A 12,432-nucleotide genomic window follows, 5' to 3' on the forward strand; every position below is an offset into this window, starting at 1 on the left:
GAGTAAAGTATAATGAATGGGGGTAAAAAACAATTGACCGTGGATGCTGTCTGTCGGCTAGCACAATCCAAAATGTGTAGTCCGTATTGTCGGGACGGACTAAATCCAGATCATGAAGGTGGTCTGCAATATTAATAATGCAACAAATCACCAGTCATCTGTATAAGGATTCAAAGATATGTTGTCCCAGCATTGCCTGTATAATTAACTTACCATCGTGTAGAGGTGGTGTGGCTCACTTGACCGCTTCAAAGAGTCTATAAAGAGGTTCTTCATGTGCGGTAATATTCATGTGAATTCGATATCTGGGTAACTTAATAAAACCCCCATAAGAATTATGTACCCTGGGGTAGAATTGAGGTGACTAAACATACTAATAAACAGAACATATAGTGCTTTACCGGAATAGACCACCCTGTGGTTGACGAAACGTTTACATCATTTTACAAAGCATAATCGTGCTCCCAATACAGATCCTAAGGGATAGTGAGCCAATCCGTCCGTACAGTGCACTGCTTAGATACCCGTCTGGGTGCCAGACGTAGATGGAAGAATCCAGCACTCTAGACTGAATAGTTCATCTGTGTACGTCTAGTGTGCACACCATGGATGAGCGACATAACACAGCTGTACAATTAATAGGGGGCGGTGTATCTGGCAACTAAGAAATGTTTGCTTTTTTTCCTAGCTGCACCGACCACCAGTGCCGGGGCCAGCACAGACTGCACCAGCCAGTCTGCAGATGCGGCAGCAGAAGGGTGGTGTTAAGTCATATTGCTTGCTTATTATTGACAATTATAAGCTCACTGTAAAGGTGCAGTCTTGTTGACTTGTGAACACAACAGGTGTTGAAGTTGAGCTGAGTAACTAATGGCCGCTCATATTTTCAACTCGCGGTACAAAAGGGGGTGGTGATGGACGGAGCATCTGAATCAATCAAACACTCACACCCAGTCAAAAGATCTGGGTTTAATCCATCACTGTTCTTTAGCCCACTCTGCCACCCCAGTTCAGACATGGCTATATGCAAATCAGTCTGACCCTGTGCCTCATGGGAACAGTCCAGCCTGAACTGCCAAGCCATGTCTTCCCTGGACCGGAAACAAGCTTCCGAGGACCGGTTTCTGGCATTCCAGCCGTCTTCAGCCCGGCTTGCTTGAATCCAGTGGCAAAGTGAGCAAGGGACTCACATCTGAGCATACCCTGCCACACTTATGGCGGCCAAAAGCGGTACAAAAGGGGGTGGTGATGGACGGAGCATCTGAATCAATCAAACACTCACACCCAGTCAAAAGACCTGGGTTTAATCCATCACCGTTCTTTAGCCCACTCTGCCACCCCAGTTCAGACATGGCTATATGCAAATCAGTCTGACCCTGTGCCTCATGGGAACAGTCCAGCCCGAACTGCCAAGCCATGTCTTCCCTGGACCCGAAACAAGCTTCTGAGGACCGGTTTCTGGCATTCCAGCCGTCTTCAGCCCGGCTTGCTTGAATCCAGTGGCAAAGTGAGCAAGGGACTCACGTCTGAGCATACCCTGCCACACTTATGGCGGCCAAAAGCGGTACAAAAGGGGGTGGTGATGGACGGAGCATCTGAATCAATCAAACAATCACACCCAGTCAAAAGACCTGGGTTTAATCCATCACCGTTCTTTAGCCCACTCTGCCACCCCAGTTCAGACATGGCTATATGCAAATCAGTCTGACCCTGTGCCTCATGGGAACAGTCCAGCCCGAACTGCCAAGCCATGTCTTCCCTGGACCCGAAACAAGCTTCTGAGGACCGGTTTCTGGCATTCCAGCCGTCTTCAGCCCGGCTTGCTTGAATCCAGTGGCAAAGTGAGCAAGGGACTCACGTCTGAGCATACCCTGCCACACTTATGGCGGCCAAAAGCGGTACAAAAGGGGGTGGTGATGGACGGAGCATCTGAATCAATCAAACACTCACACCCAGTCAAAAGATCTGGGTTTAATCCATCACCGTTCTTTAGCCCACTCTGCCACCCCAGTTCAGACATGGCTATATGCAAATCAGTCTGACCCTGTGCCTCATGGGAACAGTCCAGCCCGAACTGCCAAGCCATGTCTTCCCTGGACCGGAAACAAGCTTCCGAGGACCGGTTTCTGGCATTCCAGCCGTCTTCAGCCCGGCTTGCTTGAATCCAGTGGCAAAGTGAGCAAGGGACTCACGTCTGAGCAAACCCTGCCACACGTATGGCGGCCAAAAGCAGTACAAAAGGGGGTGGTGATGGACGGAGCATCTGAATCAATCAAACACTCACACCCAGTCAAAAGATCTGGGTTTAGTCCATCACCACCCCCTTTTGTACCGCATATTTTCAACTCAGCAGAAATTATTTCATGAACAAGCTCTTGAACTATGGGTTGTTGGAAAAGGAAAGAATGGAAGGGGAAAGGTTGTATGAAATGTATTATATATGACTGAAAGCGAAGGATGCATAAATAGTACCATAGGTTGCTGATTTGCTAGGATGCATGGGTGGGTGAAGGTTGGATGAAAGGTTGGAATACAGGTAGGAACTAAGCTTGCCTGGGTGGGTGAAAGTGTATGTGTGGAAGGATGCCTACCTGGGTGGGTGATTAGAATCCTGTGGTGGTTTCTTTTGATTGAAGTAAACTTAAGGACACATGGATGGGTAAATGACAAATGTATATTGCTGAAAGGTTTGTACTTGAGATCAAAGGACTAGAGTGAGACAGAGCCATGTTTGGAACTTTGGAGGGATGGCTATATGATGGGTGGGTAGTTTCAATGGTGAAGAGTGTATTAAGAGAATGTAAAACCAACTTAAATGGTGGTGAGTGGGAAAACCAAAGGTGAAGAATAAAAAATAAAATACTCGATAATACAATGATGAATGTTAAAATACTTGGGAAGGAGAATAAGGAACAATGCTGCTCTGTAGTGGTGTTTGTACTGCCTTTACTTGCCTGGAATGTTTTTTTTTTTAGGTTTTTTTTTTATTAAAATGGTTGAGGAGGTGGTATTTCAGACTCCTCCCTGAACTTACAGTAGTTTTCAAGCACAACATTATGTATCCTTCCTACCCACCCATCATCACCTCCTTTCATACCCATTGCATTATTTTCTATGTGTTTTGTTGTCAGTCTGATTCCTAAGGAACAGTTCTCCCAATATGCCCACCTTTCTGCAGCACTGATTCCACACATATAGAAACAGAAGGACGGAGTGGCCAAAAGGCGGGGAGGGTAATTAGAGCGGGTACTGCGGGGAGGGAGACCTGGAACGAGACAACAGGCAAATGAAATCCGTCTACGATATCAATGGTAATAACTTTATGCTTTAATTTGTATTCATACCATTGTCCTTACCTGTAAATAAAATGTTAGCCTTGAGTACTCTCAATTTAGCTAGTAATCCACTGTATTTTTCAGTTGGAGGGTGAAAGTCTCAGTCTTTAAAATGTCTCTTATTAATTAAAAGAGGATCGTTAGTTTAGATAAATGTCTTTAGAGAGAACATCTCTCTTCATTAAATTGCAATAATACTTAAGTGCTGGGTTTTTGTACACAGATAGTTCTCTGTTAAACCTTTAATGACTTTGCGCATTATCACTTTCGTAATCTCCTTAGAATATTGTATCTCTTGTAATGTCCTTAATCTGGATTAATTACTGTTGAACTATTGCGGAGAAAATATCTGGAAAACAAGCTTCCTTTTTGCTTTCACAAACTAACATGAACCAAACTTGTTGCTCGTTATTTACGAGTGAACAAACCATGCCTTTTACTTAAATAATCAAATGTGAGGAAAACATATCGAAGACAAGTCTCCTACCTGATTCCCAGAGCTTCGATAAATGAAACCTGCTGTTTTCGGAGCCACTGCAATTAAATCTTCTCTTCACAAAGCCAGCTTGTAAGAAAAAAACAGCGCATTTGGAAACAGCTGCTGCCACAAGTCAAGCACAGGCCTCTGGGGAATTTCCTCAATAACGAGCACGCATTCTCAGCTGCGGTCTTCTTTTATAGCCTGAGGTGGCATCCAACCTGACAGGAATTCTTCAGGACTCCACTGGAACGCTCCAGAATACTCCTTCTAGAACTCTCCAGAAGATGAACATAAAAACGAAGAAAACAATAAGATAAAAATAATACAATATGCCACAAACAATTACTGAACGTGCAAGATGGACTTAACCTGTTGCATACCAGAGAGTTTTCATAGCATAGTATGTTTGAATAAATAAACATACAGTCCTCTACATATCTATTATGTGTTATGAATGCCAAGGAATCCATGCACATAGTATAAACCGAAAGCACGGAGGTGATGAACTATGATGGTACACCCCCCAAAGTCCCATGTTGCTCAGATTTCTAGGGAGGGAATGGATGCGTAGCATGAAAACGTTGCAAAAGTCTTGGTGCATGGATAGCCTAATGAGGTTCCAAAGAGTCATGTTCTGGGCTGTATCCTTTCCATGTCACTAAATACCAAAGCACACAATTTCGTCTTTTGACGTCTTTAATTGTTTGTACTTCATATTCCTCTTGTCCATCACTATGATTGGAGGAGGTGATCGTGTAGGAGTCGATGCATGGGCAGGTTTTAGCTAGGAGGTGTGAAATACTGGATGAACTTTCATTGTTTGTGGTAAATCTAATTTAAAGGTGACAGGATTAATTTGTTTTAAAATAGAAAATTGTCCAATATATCATGGTTGAAATCGCTGGTGATGCTTGAATTGGAAGTTTTTGGTAGACAACCACACTCAATTTCCTGGATGATAACAAAGGTCCGAATTGTCGTTTTTACCCGCAAATATTTTATATATTACTTTGGCTCGTAGATCATTACAACGAAGGTACCTTGTCACTAGGTAATGGATGAAGTAGAGGTAAATAATGAGGATGCTGACCATAATTTGCATAAAATGGGGATATATGAGTGGTGGAATATTGTAGGTTGTTGTAAGCAAATTCAGCTTCCCAAAGAAGGTTCACCCATGAATCAGATGTGTTTGCTAAATAACTACATATTTATTGTTTAATCACTTGGTTAACACTTTAAGTTAGACCGTCGCTTTCAGGATGAAAACTTGTGGATGTATGACTTTTAATCTTGAGCGCAGCACACCAAGCTTTGCAAAAGCGGGAGGTGAATTGCGAGACTCGATCGGAAACAATAGTTTTTGGTAATCCATGTAGTCGTACCACGTGTTGTAGCAAATGAGTGACCACCTCGGCTGCAGTTGGTAATCCTGTACAAGCATCAAAATGGGCCATTTTCCATAGACTGTCAACAATTACCATAATAGTATCTTTTCCTTGATCTTTCGTTAAAAGGGTTATGAAGTCTACTGATATGCCTTCCCGTGTTTTCGCAGAAGTAGGAAGAGGTTGTAACAATCCTTTCTTTTTAGATTTGGCGACCTTAGTTCTACTGCAAATTTCACAAGGTTATACATAAGTTTTGACATCTGCTCTTCAGGCCGGCCACCAAAAATGAGGACTAACTAACTCTTCTGTCGTGATGGGTCCTGGGTGTCCTGCTAATGGATGTTCATGACACCATTGTAGTATTTGTTTTTGCAATTTTTTGTAGGAATATATAAACATGTCTCCTGAAATAGTAAATTATCTACTACATGCCTCTTTTTATCTGTCTAAACTATACCATTGTAATATTTTGGTTAATGGCAAGGCCTTTTGAATCTGTTTAAAAAATTCTGTCGTCAAGGTGACCGTTGTTCCAATAATATGGTCTTGGGAAATCATAGGAAAAGGTTTCTTTTTGCAGGTCACTATATTGGTAGTTGAGCGAGAAAGAGCATCTACTTTATTATTCGTACAGTCAGGATGAAAAGCTATTTGGAAATTAAAGTCAGCAAAAAACAATGTCCACTGTAATTGTCTGGGTGTTAGTGCTTTTGCACAACGTAAAAACTGCAAGTTTCTATGATCGGTGTAGACTGTGACAGGGAACTTTGCACCTAACAAGTAATGACGCCATTCTTTAAAAGCTAACCAAATTGCCAATAGTTCTTTTTCGGCGATAGTATAATTACGCTCTGCTGCTTGTAATGTTTTTGAAAGGAAGGCTACCGGATGCAACTGATTTGTGCTACAATCTCTTTGAGATAAAATGGCTCCAATGGCAATTTCAGAAGCATCTGCTTCCACGATGAATGGTTGTTCTGTATTTGGAGGTTTTAGAATTGGAACTGAAGTAAATGCCTTTTTTAGCCCTAACAATGCTTTTTCCAATTATTGTGACCAGTGAAAATGTACTCCTTTCTTAAGTAGTCTGGTAAGAGGCTTCCCCTTTGTAGAAAAATGGTCAATAAACCTCCTATAGAAGTCTGCAAACCCTAGAAATCTTTGTATATCCTTCACATTTTGTGGTACCAGCCAGTCTGAGATTGCTTGAACTTTGTGTTCTGCCATGGTTATTCCATGAGGAGGGAAAATGAATCCCAAAAATTCCACTTCAGTAGTGTGAAAGGTACACTTAGATAACTTACAATACAATTTCTTTCCTAATGCAGTCAAAACAATTGTGATATGTTCTTCAACTGTATTTGAGAAAATTAAAATATCGTCACTATAAACAATGAAGAATTTGTCCAAATAGTCTTGAAGAACATCATTCACAAATAAACGGAATGCCGCATGCGCGTTGCACAGCCCAAAGGGCATGACATTGTATTCAAATAACCAGTATCATGTCCGAAATGCAGTTATCTGCACAAGATAAGCACTTTTAAGATCTAATTTGGTGTAAATTTTAGCGGATCTTACTTGATCAAATAAAACAGGGATGAGTGGTAACGGTATCTGTTTTTAATTGTGATGTTATTTAGAGCCCTGTAATCGATACACATACGTAATTCACCATTATCCTTCGGTATAAAAAATAACGCTGAAGCCGCTGGGGATTTAGATGCTTTAATAAATCAGTTTTTTTTAAATTGATCAAGGTATGTTCGTAGATGTTGATTTTCACGTTTCGTTAGGGCATACATTCGACTGCACAGTATTTTGGATCCAGGTATAAGGTCTATTTGGCAGTCATACTCTATGTGGGGTAGATTGTCTACCATGCTAGCATTGAAAACATCATTGAAAGGAATCATATTGTTTTGGTAAAACTGTATCTTGTTCTGCGGATGTTTCAATAGTAAAAGTTACTATTACATGTGTTGGTGATTTTTCAGTGTGTGGAGGCCTCAATTGGTTTTAACTTACATACATGAGTACCCCATTCTGAATCAAAATGTACGCTTTTTTGAGCCCAATCAATCTATGGGTTGTGCCAAGGGATTCCTAATATGATACGAAACTGTGGTGCAACAATTATATTGACGGTGATTTGTACTTGATGTATTCCTATTCCTGAGTCCTGATGTAATAGCAAGGTAACAGCTTCAGTACAATGTATAACAGGTCCTGAGGTTAACATGGTTCCATCTACAGCTCTTACTGCTTCGGGCTGTTGTTTTTCTTGAATAGGTCATTGTAAATTTGTATAGTATTTAGCATCTCTGAAATTCCCGGTTGCACCGGAGTCATTCATAACAACTACTTCATGTGTAAGACTATCTTTATTAATTGTAGCATGAAGAGATAAATGTGGCGAAGTCTGTAAAGTATTGGCTGTGAAAAGATCAGGAGCCTTATTAGGTGTGCCCAAGGGGTTCTCCTGCTTACCACTTGAGCTCTTTAGTTTTCCTGCTGGTTAGTAATAGATGACACTTTCCTATTGATTGTTTTTGGATGAGTCGGACATTCTCGGACAAAATGCCCTTTTTTTACCACAATAGAGGCACGTGCTATTTTTACGTCTTGAGTTGTTTTCTTCCAGTGTTAATGGTTGTTGAATTCCACCAATATCCATTGGATCTCTAGAATCTGAGGGTACAGATGGGACCTTTTCTCTTATGGGAAGAGGAGGATGAAAATCTCCTTTACGACGATAATTTTGTCTTTCTGATTGTCTATGATCTAGTCTTAAGGTAAGATCTATCAACTCTTCATAGATAACAGGTTGAGGGTCAATTTGTGCTAATAAATCTTTAAGATCATCTTTTAGTCTTTGATAATATAATGCAGTTCTTTTTTCTTCAGGCCAATTAGTTTTGGCAATTAGTCTATTGAATTGTGTAAGGTAATTTACTAAGTCTTTATTTCCTTGCTTTAATTCCAATAATTCACGATCCGCTGACCTAGTAATGGTTCGTCGGTCAAATATTTGTTCAAATTCTTCTTTAAACTGACGGCAATTATATAATAGTCGACTATCTGAGTTTACAAGTGGAACTGCCCACATGGCAGCATCTCCACCTAAATAAGAGATTAAAAATGCAATTCTAGACTGTGCGTCTGGGAATGAATTGGGGCGGACCATGAAATGTAAGTGCACTTGCGTAAGAAAGGTTTGCACTTAAGATGGATCACCCGTAAATCGCTCTGGGGCAGCTAAAGGTGAGAGGCAAGATGGTGGATGCTTGCGCATCCGAGTGAGAGGTACGCGATGCTCCTCGCCATCAATCTCACCTGCCCTACCTGACGGCTGGTTTTAGCAGACAGATTGGAGGGAGACCATCTGAGTGGCGGAGTCTTCGGTTGCTCCGGGAATGCTCCTCGACTGGCTTCGCTGCCGCTATCAGATTTCTTGCGGCTCCTGGCGGCTTTCAGGCTTGGTATCACGGAGATCTCCGGCCGCGCTGGGCGGACAACAGGGGGCAGTTCCCAGATCGAGTGCAGTGGAGGCGGTCTCCGAAGCTCGGCGAAACAGCAGCAACAAACGGACTGGCTGGCGGAGTCACAGAAGCCTAAAGCAGATGGCGCCAACAAATCCTACTACATTGCCTAAAGGTGCAAGACCCAAAACGAGGGCGGCAGCTACAGGGGAAACCAGTGAAACCTCTGATCCGGTGGTGATTCAGGACAGCGGAATCAGTCTCATGGCTCCTGGGTCCGGTACGGGTAAGCCTCTCACCCCTTCACAACTGGGGAAGGTAAAAGAATCAGGAGGTTTACCGAAGATCCCGGGGATGTTTAAAAAACAAAATTACTCTAAGGAAAAACAGCAACTACTGGAAGGGATCATTTTTCCTCAATGTATTAATAATGTTACTACCACAGCAGAGACTGATACGGCGCTTGCAATTCAGGGGGCGGGAGAAATCCTATCAGTACAGGTGGGTGAGGGAGCATCTAAAAGAGTGCCCCCAAAGAAAGCAATAACTATGGTAGGGTATCTGAATACAGGGGTTCCTGCTGCTGGACTTGCTGCTACAGAGGAAAGCAGGGGGTAGTGGTACCCCCCAAAAATAATGATCTATTGGAGGGCTGTGCTGATTCAGACTCTGCATGGCAATTTCTACTCCATGTCGTATCTATCTAATGCTCTGGAGACTGAGAGCTTGGACGGAGAATGGAAGGATGACAGGAGCGAAACAAGAGCGGGGAGCTCAGGGCAGATCGAGGCAGACGCTACTACACCAACGAGTAGCGAACAGTGGGGTGCAGAGGAGAACACTACGCAAAATATTAGAGGAGAATGGAAACCTTAATTCTTCTGATGAGAATAGTGCTGTCTTTGATATTCAAGGTTCACCAATATTAGGCAACTCAGCTGCACCCGCTAATGTCTTGCTGGAGGGGCGCCAAGATTCTGAAGTCACTTTAGATCTCATTTACCACGTTATCCTCCAGCATCGCGAAGAGACAAAAGGTGAGAACTTACAAACGCAAGGTGCAGTTCGTAGACTTCAAAACACTGTTCGTTGTGTTGTTAAGAACTGTAATGAGATGGTATCTAGAGTAACGGAAGCAGAAGGAAGAATCTCTGCAATTGAGGACGAAATGGGACAGCATAAATCTCAGATATCCTCTTTAGCAACTCTACGCGAAGACATTAACTGGAAGTTAGTCGATTTAGAAAATCGCTCTAGAAGGAATAATCTTCGTATTCTGGGCATACCGGAAGGAAGTGAGGGTGGTAACACTCGCAAATTTGTCATAGAACTGTTTTCGGAAGCCTTTCCTAAGCTAACACTGTGGCAGTGGGAAACTGAACTTCAAAGAGCTCACCGCTTTCCCTTCCAACAGAAGAACAATAGAGGGATTGTAAAGGACAAGCCAAGAGCTATATTCATTTGTTTAAACAATTTCCTCTCACGAGAAGCATTATATGATTTAGCACAACCTCATTGTAAAAGAAAGGGGAAAGGGTTTGAATTTGTTGTGCGACCTGATTATTGCCAGGCTACAGTTCAGATGAGATGGCAACTTCGACAGCTTATACCTTTGTTTCAGGCTAAAGGCGCACAGGCATTTCTCATGAATCCCTCTAAATTAAAGATAATCCATAAGGAGAAAGCAAATTTTTTTACTTCAGAGAGTAGCGCCAAAGAATTTTTGGCTTATATCTCGTGATTTGGTATTCTATATATGCCGTACTAAAATATTTTCTTTGTTTAGAAATGTAAAGAATTTCTAAACCAAAGGCGCTTTCTACTAGTTGATCTTTTTCTAGCATGTGGTCGCTTGTTGGGTGGGTGCAGTTGGCGAGATGCAACATGCCTTTTTTTCCATCACCAAGAGGGACTGGTCAGTCCCTTTGCCTTTTTTGGGTGGGTGTAAGGGTGGGGGATGGGTGGTTGAGGGAGGGGTCAGGGCGGGTTTCTGGGTGGGCACGAAGTGCGGCAAGAAGGAACAAAGCAGTTTTTTTGAACGAAAGAAATTATTCTGCTGTATTAAGTAAAAATATTTTCATCTCTAAGTCTAATGTAATGGATGTATTTGCAGGTTGTATCTATAATGTGTCGCTGTTAAAAAAAATTCTTAATCGAATATAATGGTTAAAATCAGAGTTTGTTCTTGGAACTTTTGTGGTTTAAATGATAAAAAGAAAAGAGGAATAGTGGGCCCATATTCTCCAATCTATGAGAGTTGATTTTTTTGTGTTTACAAGAAACACATCTGCCTTGGAACAACAGACACGGGCTTAAGGATTTGGGTTTGGAAATTGTGGGCTGTATGCGACAAGGCACTACTACAAGAGGGGTGGCAATTCATTTGGCAGGTTGGCGATCAGTGAAATTAGAATTTGAGGTTCTTCCTGGACTATTTGTGCCATATACGGTCCTAATCTGGATGATCCAGAGATACTGAACTATCTCAGTCTTGAACTTGCGGGGTGGCCTGCTCCATTAATCCTTTGTGGAGACTTTAATATCCATTTAGAAGAATATTTTGATTTAGCCAGTGACTCTCTGTACCCAGGTAAAATAAAAGAAGGTATATACGGCTCTGAGAGGATTACTTAAGGAATATGGGCTATCAGATGTAGGTCACTTCTCAGACAAGGGGGTTCCTGGTTATACGTTTTTTTCAGCTCCCCACCAGAAATTTGTTCGTTTACATTTTTTTAAATCACTTTTAGATTGCTTAGGAGCACTAGACATGATACTTTACCTAGAATAGTTTCGGACCACAACCCCATATTGTTGGAGATTGGGTTAGAATTTTGTGGTACACCTACCATTCGTCCATGGACGTTTGAACGTAAATTACTGGCTGATACAACATATATTGAACATATGGGTAGGTGGATTACTGAATTCTTTGTGTTTAAGCGGGGATCTACCTCTGTACAGATGGTCTGGGATGCTTTTAAATCTGGAGTGTGTGGGGAGACCCTCTCTTATTCAATTAGTAATCAAAATAAAATACGCTAACAAGCAGAAGATCAGCTTTGAAACTTCAAGAACTTGAATCAAAATTAATAATAGCTTACAAATCTGCTCAAGATATGGAACAAATTAAAATTGAATTGGCCATTCATAAATCCAAGCTTTATGAGAACTTTGCTAGGAAATTAGCGACACAGATTGCAGTTCATCGCTCACAAATTTATGGGATGGGGGAAAATACGGGGCATATACTAGCAAAAAAGAGTCGGCAAAGACAGACTTTCAATTCTATAGATAGTATACAAGATGAGACTGGTCTAATCCATGAAAAGCCTGATGAAATATTAGAGATTTTTAGGCATTACTATAGTAAACTTTACACAGATGATCCAGTAGCTTATTCTTCAGATTCTCTTTTCGATTTTATTGGTAGTTTGGAGATCTCAAGATTAACACTAGATCAGATGGCAGACCTAGAGAAAGATATAACTTGGGAAGAAATAGAGGCTGCCATTCTTTCCCTTGCATCCGGGAAAGTCGTGTGTCCGGATGTTATTCCGTTAGAATTCTTTAGGATGTTTCGCCAATTATTGAAGGAAGATTTATTGATAACCTTTCAAACAGCACAAAAGGGCATGGCTCTGGAATCATGGCGCCAGTCAACAATTTTGGCCTTTGTGAAAAAAGATAAAACACCTTCTCTTCCGGCCTCTTATAGACCCATATCCTTAATTAATGCTGAT

Source organism: Lissotriton helveticus, chromosome 3_2, assembly GCF_964261635.1.
Source record: "Lissotriton helveticus chromosome 3_2, aLisHel1.1, whole genome shotgun sequence".
NCBI lineage: Eukaryota > Metazoa > Chordata > Amphibia > Caudata > Salamandridae > Lissotriton > Lissotriton helveticus.